Source organism: Tiliqua scincoides, chromosome 4 (assembly GCF_035046505.1).
Source record: "Tiliqua scincoides isolate rTilSci1 chromosome 4, rTilSci1.hap2, whole genome shotgun sequence".
NCBI classification, from domain to species: domain Eukaryota; kingdom Metazoa; phylum Chordata; class Lepidosauria; order Squamata; family Scincidae; genus Tiliqua; species Tiliqua scincoides.
The window spans coordinates 82,340,256-82,353,564 of NC_089824.1; the positions used below are offsets into that span (position 1 = coordinate 82,340,256).

The window sequence follows — 13,309 nt, forward strand, 5'->3', positions numbered from 1 at the left end:
TCGGTCAGGAGGGGCCGTTCGGGCAGCGGTATCTGCCCGAGGTCTTCTGCCGTGAAGACAGATGCAAAGAACTCATTTAATTTCTCTGCCATCTCTAAGTCTCCTTTTATCTCCCCTTTCCCTCCCTCACCATCCAGAGGGCCAACCGCTTCTCTGGCGGGTTTCCTGCTTCTAACATATTTGAAGAAGCTTTTATTATTCCCCTTAATGTTGCTGGCCATGCGTTCCTCATAGTCTCGCTTGGCCTCCCCTATCACCTTCTTACATTTCTTTTGCCACAGTTTATGTTCCTTTTTATTCTCTTCATTAGGGCAAGACTTCCATTTATGGAAGGAAGCTTCCTTGCCCTTCACAGCCTCTCTAACTTGGCTGGTTAGCCATGCAGGCACTCTCCTGGATTTAGTGGAACCCTTCTTTCTTACCCTTTACCCTTTACCCTTTACCCTTACACTGGGTAAAGCGTCAGCAGCCCCAACGGGGCTACTTGGATCTGTACCACCTAAAGAAATAGCACAAACATGAGCAGCCCGGGACTGCCCTGGGTTGAGGATCTGGCATAACTTCAGGATCCTGGCCCCGCTCCCTGCCACCCACCCCAGGAATACCTGTCGCCCCCTTCCCCTGCCCCAAAACGCCTCCTGCCTTCTCCTCATGCCCCCCAACCCCTACACCGCCAAGCTTGGCCAGCACATTCTTACCTGGCCCAGAGCTCATGGTGGCATGAGGAGGCCATGCACGTCCATGTGCTGGCCTACCTCCCCTCCCTCCAGAGTGGCACAAAAGTGCTTGACAGCACTTTTGCGACACTCCTGAGCAAGCGCAAGGGACATGCGTTGACCCAAGGGCGCATTAGGATTGCGCTCTGGTGTGTTCAGAGCTGGTTCCCTCAAGAAAGAATCTGTGCAAGGTCAGTTCCACTGCCTCAGTGGGGATAAGATGGGTACGGTGATGCTCAGAAAGCTATGGCCTTGAATAAATATAATCAAAGACCAGTGAGTCAAGGTGCATTATAGAGAATTATTTTGTCTGCTTATACTTCTGCTAAGATCCACATCTGGGCACTGCCAACGCATAAGCCCTTTTCCAACCTTCCCCTCTCCTATTTCTCTCCCTCATCCTTTGTCATTTAATAAAATCTTTTAATGTTTTAAATCTTCACTCTTCTATTGTTGGTTGAACTCAGTTGCTTTGCTCAAGTGCTCCTGGGCCGACTACGTGCTGTTACATGGGAGCTCTCTACTTAACTTGGCGGGAGGTTTTCAATTATGGTATGTCTTGATATGGGTTTCTGCTTGGCCCTAGACACAGGGGCATATCGAAGAAATGATTGCACAGTGGTACCAAGGCTCAAACCCAATAACCACAAGAACAAATCAGGTCCACTATCAGCTGTATCTCAACTGAATGATTCAATCAAATTATTCATCCAACCAGTGCACACAATACCACTACACTAAAAAAACACATACTATTTTAAGGGCCAGACTGAGCATAAAGATGCTGAATGGGAGTTCACTTGATGGTATGACACAATTTCATCACTTCATTAATTTCCACTCAGGTTAGCTATCTCACTACGAACCATATTCATCTGGCGTCATGCAGAATGTCATGGTGGTGTCATGCAAAATGATTCAACAACTGTTGGGTGTGCCTGGATGACCCCTTGTCAATCAGCCTTGTTTAATTCACTGGATTGACTCAGGTATGGTAGATCTGATTTCAGTGCGCAGTCACTCATTTTTAATTTTACTTGGCAGGCAAAATGTATGCCTCCCCATGTGTGTGTGTATATATAACTTACTACCTCCAAGCCTGTTTCCGTCTTTATTGCCCACGTCATGCATCTGATGCTACACACTTGAAGGCACAGGCCACATTACCGTACCGCCTTTATTCAGTAACAAAATGGCTCACTATGATTCTAACCCCACATAATTTGTCCAGTATAACTTTCCCTTATTTCTTAATATGATTTTTAGATGCAACAACAGGCTGCAGCTGCATATTTCACTGCAGTGATATAGTTCCACACTGAGTTGGAACTGAAGTCAAATTGATGCAGATATCTGATGTTGAATTATTATTTTCAAATAAAAAATGTGGAAGCAGCCTTCAGGCATCTGTTGGATGAAGAAAGCAGTCCTCTGAGTAATAGAAGTTTGATGCTTCTGGAGTAGAGGACCAAGTGTGCAAACAGAAAGAATTTGAGGAGTAATACATTATTTCAACCAATTACACCAGTAGTAGACTTTATAATAGGTTATGGACACATTTAGAAAAAAAACGCAGAACAATAATTTGAAAATGAAAACGAAGTCCCCACCTAACTGAGTTTTGAGAAAAGCAATATAAGGAAAAATTTTTAAAAGTAAATATATTAGTGATTTCTTGCTCCAGATTTTTTTTTTCCTGTTTCCCTTTAGTCTATAATGCCAAGGCATTCAGGTGATGCACTGGAATTAAGGCTATACTAGACAGTATTATTAGAAAATATTGCAGCACACTTTATTGGATTTCAGAAACTGGCACTCACTACCTCTTTCCATTACAGGCTGAATACAAGTAATAAAAAATGCTGAGCTCCCCCCAATTTAATATTTCTACTCAAGTATTTCCATGCTTATTGCAGAGCACTTTAAAAAATCCACGTTGGAATGGCGATTGTGAAGGAAAGACTAAACACATTTTAGTGTTTGGATTTTGACAACTGTTTATAAACAGAAAAATAGGCAAAATGATACGACAGACACATTTAAAAGATGCAAATGGTTGGGCAATGAATATCTGTTTCAATACAATATATTCTTTTGTTAAGTCTGGGCCAGACATTTGATGAAGCATTAATTAATTGCATGAGTTTTAATCGATTAAATCTGCATAAACACCCATATTGAAAAAAGCAATACTTTTTAAAGAGAAAAGCTTATATAGCATTGTGTCTTAAGGTGTTTTACAATGAAAGAAACCCTGTTGCTCAAGGTGGGGAGATGTAGGGATAATTTTTGCTGATCTTCCTTTTCCTTGCAGCTCTCTATGCCTCAAAATATCTGCTCAAGGCTATGCAACCTTCAAGAGGGTTGAGGGGAGGGCATGGGGGGGGCTGCAGAGATGTGTGCAAATGATCCCTCCCACTCATGTAGACACTTAGACCTCAAAATAGTTTTTTAAAAAGATATATGTGCATAAGTCTTATTAGGCATTGCTCAGAAGACACATTTTCTCATTTCTCTCACACAGAAAGGAATGCCTAAGAAAAATACTTGTATGGCACTTGAGAAACTTGTACTCTTCACATTTTATGCACCCTGCTCTCTGAGGACGCTAAATGAGATGAATGCTGCACAATTATTCTAACATGGACAAGAGACATGAGGCAGCTGAGGAGGATTCCTGAGGTGAAATAATTTTGTATTGTTTACACCAGGTCTAACTACATCAAAGAGTTAAACAATCACCCAATAGATAGATGGAGAATTTCAATACTTCCAAGGTGCGATTCAAGGTCAGTGTAGACTTAGCAGATTAGTCTGGACAATGTGGTAGAGGTAATCTTCACACTATGAATTCAGAAAAAGACACAGATTAAAATATTCAGAGAACTCCCTACCCACGCAATAGAATGTATTTTTAAAAAAATCTGATAGTGCTATTCCATAACCCCTCTGGAGAGCTTTAGAGCCACAGATTTGCTACAGCTTTCAACACTGCTATGAATATTACAACTTTCATTGCTGCATCAATAATACAAAGTTGATTCTTGCAAGCCTGCCAGAAAAGACTGATCTTCCTTTTAGGAATGAATAAACTAAACAATGCGGGAATTCCAAGTCATATTAAGAGTACAAGCATGTTTATTTGAATAATGAAAGGAGACTTGTCATTCTAAACTAGTACTGGTCATGAATGTTACATTTGATAACATTTCTTTTAAAAATCCTCAAATGTCTCCAAGTACTTATGACAAAAAACATAAGCACATATAAAGATATAATTTTACTGCAGAAAAAGTAGAAATGGTTCATTTGTCCTGTCTACTCTTGTCAAATAAGAGTAGACTTCACATCAAGCAAATACAAGCAAAGGCAGTCGTGCTAATTTTCACAACAAGATTTCAGTTATTCTGATCTTTATATTCCTCTTGACCACTCCAATAAAAGGTTTTTGAAACAGGTCAAAAATATAAAAGATATCAAATCAAAACAGACTCATGATACATCACACTGAAATAAGTTGAAAAAGTATGGCACAAGGAAAGGGCAAATCACAGGAAAACAGATCAAAATGCTGATTTGAAATGGCAAGATTTTATCCTGCTTCAGCCTCTTGTCCATTATGATACAAATAGTAAAGAAATTTAAACTGTAGTTCCGTCTTAAAAGCAAAGATAAGTAATTTTGAAAAAAATGCCTTGCTTAAAATAAGCTATAGCAAATTTCACCATTCTTGTACATTTTTTTTGTATCAATATCTTAAAATTCTTCCTTTAACTAACCCACAAGAAGCACATCTTCCAGGCTATAGACATATATACATAGATCTTGACATAGTAAAACCAAAATAATCACAGCACTCAGCAATGCCATTAACATTTCTGAGTCACAGGGGATTAGCAGGCTGGACTTGAAGCAGATGCTGTAAAAGCACTTGGTCGAAAAGTTCAGCGCATATTTCAGACTGCGCCGCAGCTGTGAGGGATTGCTGCCACTAACTGTGGAATCAAGCTCAGGAGAAACTCTGGGCACAGTTCCGGCATCCGAAATAAATTAAAGTAAACAGTGTTGCTCTCTCTCATCCACCCTGTTAGCAGCCTCTCGGCCAAGCTGGAGACCACACACCCGGACCACACAGCACCAGCTGAACTCACTCGCACGCAACATCCAGAGGCTGTCACTCAGCTGAGGTACTGGGATGATGGGGGTGGGAAAGTGTGTGTGTATTTAAGAAAGCTGCTTGTCGCCTTCTCCTCCTCCTATCTTTACAGCTGGCTTGAGCACTGTGCAGTTTGGAGAGGTCGAAACTGGGGATCTGCAATCTGGGTTAAGAACACCAGCTAGCAGCAGTCACAAACTTTTGCCCTTATGGCTCAAGTATCTCCCTACACTAGTGCAAAGACTGGTGTAGAACTAGCAAAAGCTTCATGGTTACTGACTGCAAGTGAAGAGAACTAATAATCTCTTCCACAGGTAAGAATCACACCCGATCAAATACTTTTATAGTATAACTATTTGAGACATGGCATTGTTCAGTTGCAAAGAGGCTGAGCTGTGAAACAGGAAATCTCTGGTCCAAAGTCTAGGTGCCCCCAGGTAAGTCACTCCATCTCTCCCTCAGATCACCATTACAATATGGAGATGATGATATTGATAATGACCTACCTTACAGAACTGTAGTAGAGATTATTGAAACAATCTCTGTGAAATACCCTGAACAGCACGCTAAGTATATTATCGGCTATTAGCTAAAACTTGGATCAGTGTAATTGCCAGAGAAAATGGCTGAAGAGAAGCAATACTGAGAAGTCAGACAAGAATTAAGCACCAGTACACAAAAAATACAAAGAATGGATGGAGAAAGCATTACAGCCCCATCCTAACCAACACTGGAACAGGCAGTCCAGCTGGCCTGCCACATATCAAGTGCAAGGTTGGGGCTAGCTGTGCTGCAACCAGGGACAAAGGGAATTGATTCCCCTTACCCTAGGTAACGCAGCAGGGGCACGAATGGGGCTACTCAGATCTTCGCCGCCTAAAGAGGTGGCACGGATCTAAGCAGTCCGGCATTAGGCCTGGCCTCCAGGGGGGGGGGGGTTACAATACAGCCGAAGAGCCAGATTATGGCTCCACTCCTTCCTGGGTCCAGCCTGCCCACAGGCGTGCCTGCCGCCCACCCTTCCCTCACCTTCCCCAGATCCCCTGCGTTGGCGGCATACTGCCAGCACAAACTCACCCATCCCGGGGCTTGCTCTGGTGCAGGGGAGCCCACACACATCCTTGCATCGGCCTTCCCAACTCTCATGGAGGCGCAAATGTGCCTTATAGCACATTTGCAACAATTCCAGGCCAGCATAAGGGACTTGGTCAGCCCAAGGGCGGCCTGGGATTGCACCCTTAGTTCCTTAAAGTCACATAAACTCATGCATGTTAAAATAACTCCATAAGGCAGAAGGAAATGTACACACACAGGGAGACACTTCCACGACGCTGATTGTCCTCCACACCTTCCTCACTGCAAGCATCTTTTTAAGTTTCCCTCTCAGTTTAAAACACACTTACACACACCATGAAAAGGCTCCTTCAGGATGCTATGGATTCCCATTATGAATGTGCCATAATAGGATACCATGCATACTGCTTTAATTTGTTGTATTTTTATTTTTTAATTGTACATCACCTTGAGCATACAAATGGCAATATATAAATCTTGTAAATAAATAAATGTGCCAGTTCATCCACACATGTAAAGTGGCTTTCTAGGTCAGGATTCACGTAAGCAAATTGTCAGGAGTAAGGTTTGGAGTTGCTGTGATTATAGTACATGGTGCTCATCATCACACACACACTTTGTTATAGCAACGCCATCGTAAAACGTGGTACTGGGACTTTTTATGACAGTTTTTTTACAGTTATTTTTATGCTGTTTAGCTGATATGGCTACTAAAGCAACAATAAACTGAACTGAAACTGCTGGATGTTATCAAGTCTAATAAAGTTATTTGTGCAACTTGATCCTTTTTGTGCTTACATTGAAGTAAGTGCCACTGAATTCAATGGAACAAAATTGAAATTTGGTGTGCAGAGGCACTGGATAGTAACCTTACACAAGCAGTCCTATTTTTCTGTATGTACTACACATATACAGATGGTGTCTCAGTATATGCAGGGAATCCGTTTGTGGACTGTAGTACCTATACTCCGATCACAACCGATAGCCAGTCGCATTTGAAGGCGAGGGCCTTGTGAGGGCCAGGGAGGCTTGCCATGCACAGTTCCAATCACAAATGGAGGACAATAGGTGAGGCAGATCCATGGGTAAGGTAGTAAGGTAAAACCGCAAGTCCTGAATCTGAGGCACCACCTATACGCAATTTAAGATGCTTACCTCACAATCACAAATCAGCTTTTGTCTACTTGTAATATTTGATTAACAATTAATGAGCTGATGAAAGCAATTTTTTCTGTACACTATGCAAAACAATCTTACTCAAGGTTTTTTTCAAGAAATCTGTTTGTTTTCATTGTGATTAAAATCAGATTCAATTGCCTTTCTGTAAGTCAACCCATCCTGTTACATCGAAAAGGAAAGATATTAAATGCAATATTATAGGCATATCTCAATGAAAATATACATGCCTTTTGGTAGAGCTCAAAAAGCAGGACGGTCATAGACATGGACTGAAAAACAAGCTTATCAATACACATGGGGGAAAAAACTAATTTCCAATGAGCTGTTTCTTAGAGATTAGAAGTAAGTTTTGAACAAATACAAAATCTCTGGTGGGTGGCTTCTCTTAGTACTGCAATATGTTTTGGTCAAATATTTTAATAAAGAATGGATAAATGTGTTGGATCCAATTTCTGACTAAAATATGCAACTTGTCCCTTAAAATGGCAACAGTGCCAGAGGACTGAAGGATTGCTAATGGCATGCCAATCTTTCAAAAGAACAAGGGGACCAAGGAAATTACAGGCCAGTGAGCTTAGCATTTGATCCAGATACGATGGTAGAAAGCCTAATCAAAGATATGATCTTGAAACATATAGAAGAATATGCTTTACTAAGGGAGCATGGCTTCTCTGAGAGTAATTCTTGCCTCACTTTTAGAACATTAAAGCATGACATGAAAAGGTCAACAGACATGTGGATGCAGCCGAACCTGATGATACCATCAGGCATGATGACATCTCGACTTTCAGAAGGTGTTTGACACAATCATTCACCAATAGTTTCTAAGAAAAACCAATAGTCAGGGAATAAGAGAGACAATCCTCTTATGGATTAGGGACTGGATGAAGAACAGGAAACAGCGAGTAGGATAATGGGTAATTTTCACAATAGAGAGTAGAAATCAATGTGCATCAAGGATTGGAGTTGGAACCAGCACTTTGAAACTTGTTCATTAATGATTGAGATTTGGGGATAAGCAGAGAGATGGCCAAGTTTGTGGACTATGCTAACTTTTTTCCAGGTGGTGAAGTCTACACAAGTGAATTGCGAAGAACTCTGAAAGGATCTCTCCAAACTGGGGGAATAGGCAGCAAAATGGCCGATGCACTTCAATGTAAGTACAGTAAGTGTAAAGTGATGCACACGGGGAAAAGAAATAAAAATTTTCACATATACACTGATGGGTTCCTGTAATGGATCAGGAGAAAGATCTTGGAGTGCTGGTAGACAGCTTATAAAAAGTGTCAGCCTAGTGTGCAGAAGCTATAAAAAAAATGCTAATTCCATGCTCAGGATCATTAAAAACAGAATAAAACAGCCAATATTTTTTTGCCACTGTCCCCCAAGAAAGAAAGGGCTTTTACCTTAGCGAGATGTAATGTCATTCCATCTGAGCAGCTATTTGGAAGATATAGAGGTATTCCAGCTGCAGATAGAGTTTGCCCATGCAGGCTGGGTAATACAGAAACACTCTATCATATATTCTTATATTGTCCTATATATCAGGATCTTTGTATAAGTTACTGCCGATCTTGGCCGCTTTCTGGGGTTGGAATGACCAGAATAAAATTATATACATGCTTAGTGCGGTAAATGAAGAGCTTTCTGGGGTGGTGGCCAAATATATAAATATGATAATTAAGAGACGTATTACTATGATGGTCTCAAATGGTTGATACATGGCAGCAAGGCCTGGTTGGTCATGGTTGGAGGTGAACTGTCTGATTCATGTATCCCTCCATCCAATCCTTTGTTTTATACTGCTTGGATTTTAAATATGCCAATAAAGGTTTCTTGTATCTATCTGGCCACTGTACAAATCAATGGTAAAGTCACATTTGGAGTATTGTGTCCAGTTCTGATTGCCACATCTCAGAAAGGATATAGTGGAACTAAAAAAAGGTGAAGAAGAGAGAAACAAAAATGATTAATGGGCTGGAGCACCTCCCTTACAAAGAAAGGCTACAGCGCCTGAGGTTCTTCAGTGTTGAAAAAAGGTGCTTTAAGGGGGGACATGATTGAGACATATAGTTATGCATGGGTGGATAGAAAGATTTTCATTCTCACAAAATATCAGAACCAGGGGTCATCCACTAAAATTGACAGGTAGAACAATTATAACAGACAAAATTAAATATTTCTTTACCCAGCACTTAATTAATCTGTGGAACTTCTTGCCACAGAAAGTTGCAATGGCACTTGGTCAGGATGCCTTTCAAAGGGAATTTGACAGATTTAGACAGGAAAGGTCCAACACAATTACAAGCCATAATGACTGTATGCAACCTTCGGGTTTTAAAGGTGGCCTATCTGAAAGTCAGATGTAAGGGAGTTGCAACACAATATTGGTATCTTGTTGTCTTATGTGCTCCCAAAGGCATCTGGTGGGACCTCTGTGAGAAACAAGAGGCTGGACTAGATGGGCACTCGGTCTGATCCAGCAAGACTCTTCTTATATTTTTAACTTCATCTTGCAAACAGTCACAAATACTCAGCCTGAAAACTAGACAGTAGTATAGCGATCATCAGTAGAACCATTGTTTTCAATAACAAGGTTTTCTGAAAACCTGGGGCTTACTCTGTGTTTTCAGAGCTCTTCAGAGACTACCCTGTTTATTTCCAGGACCTGTCTAGCCAATTCCATTTAAGTCCATGTCTATGTTGCCCTTCTCATTAATACAACATGGCAGGAAGCAAGCAGAGGGGTTACAAAGAAATGTTTTATGATTAAAAAGAACAGTGTGGCCTGAAATGAACTGGTACTAGATATTACTTCATATAAATTACAGCAGCAATGATTCATCTAATATGTTGTCTATGTCCCATAAGTCATTTACTTATCAATGTGGAACACAAATACAAAACTGGGACACACTGTGGTTCTGAGGCACAACAGAAACAGGATATGCCCTTGAATCAGTGATTTTCAAAATGTGTTCCAGGAAGACCTTGAATCTCTTTGGAAGACTATTGAGGCCCCTCAATCTGAAGATAAGTAATGCCATAAAAACATCCCTAAAGGAATCCTTGCCTGTTTTGCCAAAGAGAAAACTTCAACTTTCCTATCCTTTCTGATGTTTAGTGATGCTCCCCCTTGCTACTGATACACAAGTTTTCTGCTCAGTGTCGGTAGCTGTAGCCCCTTCTCTTCTTCCACTTGCAGACAACCCTCCACTAGCATCCCTCACCCTCAGAATCCTGGAATTCCACATGTGCAGATGACAATTTTTGCCCTGGGTTTAGCTCAATGACTTGAGGCTTGCTTTGTCAAAAATCCACAACTTTGCTGCATACATTAAGAGTCCAGCACATGGGACAGCCACTTTACAATAAGGGAAACAATAATCAAATCATCAGCCTATGGCAGCCATTAGAAGATGTCCAGATCTGTAGAGCTGCTGACAAATGCTGAATCCACCATGGACCTACTTCTGGCATACCACTGGAAATTGTGCTTTTTGGTATGGAAGGCCAAAAGCAAGATCTACGTTGAATCCTGAGTATATTAGGACCAACTCCTATCCGACTTTCCAGCTCTGATGCAGCCATGCCAATGGGAGTGTGCTGTATCTTGTAGTGGAAGGGGCAATCAATATGACCACCTCAAAATATGGGAACATTTGTTCCCTTACCTCAGGGCTGCATTGGTGCTGGAAAGTTGGATAAGATTTGGCCCCTAGTTAACTGGCACAACTACCCTGCCATGGGCTGGATAACATCATAGGCCGGCTTTTCCCAATAGCATTGGAAAAGTGAGCATTACTGTACAAAACAGACATCACCCAAATTCCTTGCATGTAGAAACCTAGCGTGTTGCATATAGACAGCTTGACCAGTGTTTCTCAATGTTTGTTCTCCGCTGTACCACTTCACATGGTTCACCTTTTTGAAGTACCATCAGAAGTAATTGGTAATGACACCGTTACCAGTTACTTCTGGGTTGGGAGGCCAGATGCAACGTGACAAACACTAGTAAGAGGTTCAGTATGGACAGGAGCAGGGTGACCAGATGTCTTCTTTTTCCAGGACATGTTTCTTTTTTAGCCTCTTGTCCTGGAAAAGAACTTAAATGTCCTCCTTTTTCCTGTGAGCGGGTCCCTGCAGGCGGCGCATAGCCTTCTTGTAATTAATAAATTATATATAATTAATATATACATTACGTACAATTTATTTATAATTTATAATATAATTTATATATAAAATACAATATAATATAGTATAATAATTTATATATAATTTACATACAATTTAATATAGTTCTCAATTTAATAGAGTAATATAGTGTTTCAATTAACCACATGAAATCAATATATGAGTGTTTTCAGACTTCGTCATGCCCTACATTTTATTTATTTATTTATTTTCCTCCAGAAAGGAGCACATTTTGGGGTGCCTTGTCCTCTTTTGTGGTTATGGTGTCTGGTCACCCTGGACAAGAGGGCTTTTTCGAGCACAGAAAAACATGCTTGGCATCTCCCATCATTTTGCTGTGTCATATTCCTGGTCTCACTGACAAGCGGCAGGGATCCAGGGGTTCCGCAAGTACCACCAGACACCACCTCAAGTAGGTGAGAAACACTGAGTAGGTTGAGAAACACTGAGCTAGACTAAAACTCTTTTCCCTGAAATGCTAAGTTTCCACATGCAGTGTTTAGCTTCAAGGGGAAACTGATTCAAAGACGTGAGCCCCTGAGGTACCAACAGCAAACAGACTTGCTATGCAAAGTGTGACACCACCTTAGAAATATAGAGGAGCTGCTGCCCTCCATTGCATGTAACCACTTTGAAACAGCAGATCACATGTATTTTGTACATGGGATTTCCTGCCACAGGACTGAATTCAGCATCAGTTCAGACACCAGGAAGTAAACAAAACCAGCCCCTTGCTAAGCCTAAACATATGGGATTTTCAACGCTGAGTATATGGTGTTTTCAAGGTTTCTTTTGCTGCATGGTCTTAATTCTGGATGCATTCCTATGCACCCTTTCCTGAGTAAGCCCCACTGAAGACAATGGGACTTACTTCTGAGTAGACGTGCATGGGATTGGGGACTCAGACTGCAATTCTACTCACACTTTCCTGAGAGTAAGCTCCATTGACTACCATGGGGCTTACTTCTGAGTAGACCTGCAGAGGACTGGGCTCTGAGGTTGCAGTCCTGTCCACACTTCCCTGGGCATAAGCCCCATTGACTGTCATGGGACTTGCTTCTGAGTAGACGTGCAGAGGACTGGGGGTTCAGACTCCAATCCCATCCACACTTTCCTGGGAGTAAGCTCCAGTGACTACCATGGGGCTTACTTTTGAGTAGACCTGCAGAGGGCTGGGCTCTGAGGCTGCAGTCCTGTCCACACTTCCCTGGGCGTAAGCCCCACTGACTGTCATGGGAATTGCTTCTGAGTAGACGTGCAGAGGACTGGGGGCTGAGGACGCACCTGCGCAGGTGCTTCTAAAGAGTGCGAGGGGCTGGAGGCTGGCCAGAAAAAAGAGGCGGGCGGGGACGTCACACTGCAGACCGCGTCGCCTCCCAGACCCAGCTGGTCCCCGGCAAGCTACCAGCATGCCCGCAAGGCTTGTCAGCGCGAGGCTAGGGGAAGCCACCGTCCGCACAGACCTGGTCACGAGCGCGGGCTGCGGGGGGGGGCGCGAGGGGGGAGGGGAGTCGCTCACTCACCCGCCGGCCGGCCCAGCGTATCCGGCAGGCTCGCCTCCCTAGTCCAAGAGGCGTCGACGAACCAAAACAACCACACTTCCGGTTCCAAATTGAAACACGCGGGGGCAACCCTGCGCATAGCACCATAGAGAGCTTAGGGGTAGAGCGGCCGCACAGTCTGCGTTGTGCTCTTCTGGACGCGCGCGGAAACCGAAAGTCACGTCTCCGCGTCACTCTATCCTTTTTCCTATCTCTATACTCAAGTCTCTGCACTCTGTGTTTTTTTCCTTCGTCAAGCAGGCCACTGAGTCGAGTCTAGAAAGAATCGATCACATGCTCCTGTCGAAGCCGGAGCAATGGATCGAGGGCTTGGGTCCACTGTGCTCACATTGAAGGGCCCCTGAAGTGCTGGTGGCCCTGCTGCTTGGGGTAGCTGTGGAACCAGCATGCAGGAGTGTCCACTTTTTTTTTTAATTCAGCAGAGCCAG

General features: G+C 42.5%; 1 protein-coding gene across 3 annotated transcripts in view; it reads right to left on the bottom strand.

Annotated features, from left to right (window-relative positions):
• EXOC2 (exocyst complex component 2) overlaps nt 1-12,922 on the bottom strand; it is a 113,476-nt gene extending 100,554 nt beyond the window's left edge. The window contains exons 1-2 of one of the 3 annotated variants that reach the window (XM_066623518.1): nt 12,843-12,893; nt 3,459-3,560 (exon numbers count right to left, since the gene is read on the bottom strand). The gene's annotated coding sequence lies outside the window, so the exon portion shown is untranslated. Of the gene's footprint in view, nt 1-3,458; nt 3,561-12,603; nt 12,639-12,842 lie in introns of those variants that run through there. The other 2 variants (XM_066623517.1, XM_066623519.1) reach the window with 2 other exon arrangements.
• Nucleotides 12,923-13,309: the final 387 nt, after the last annotated feature.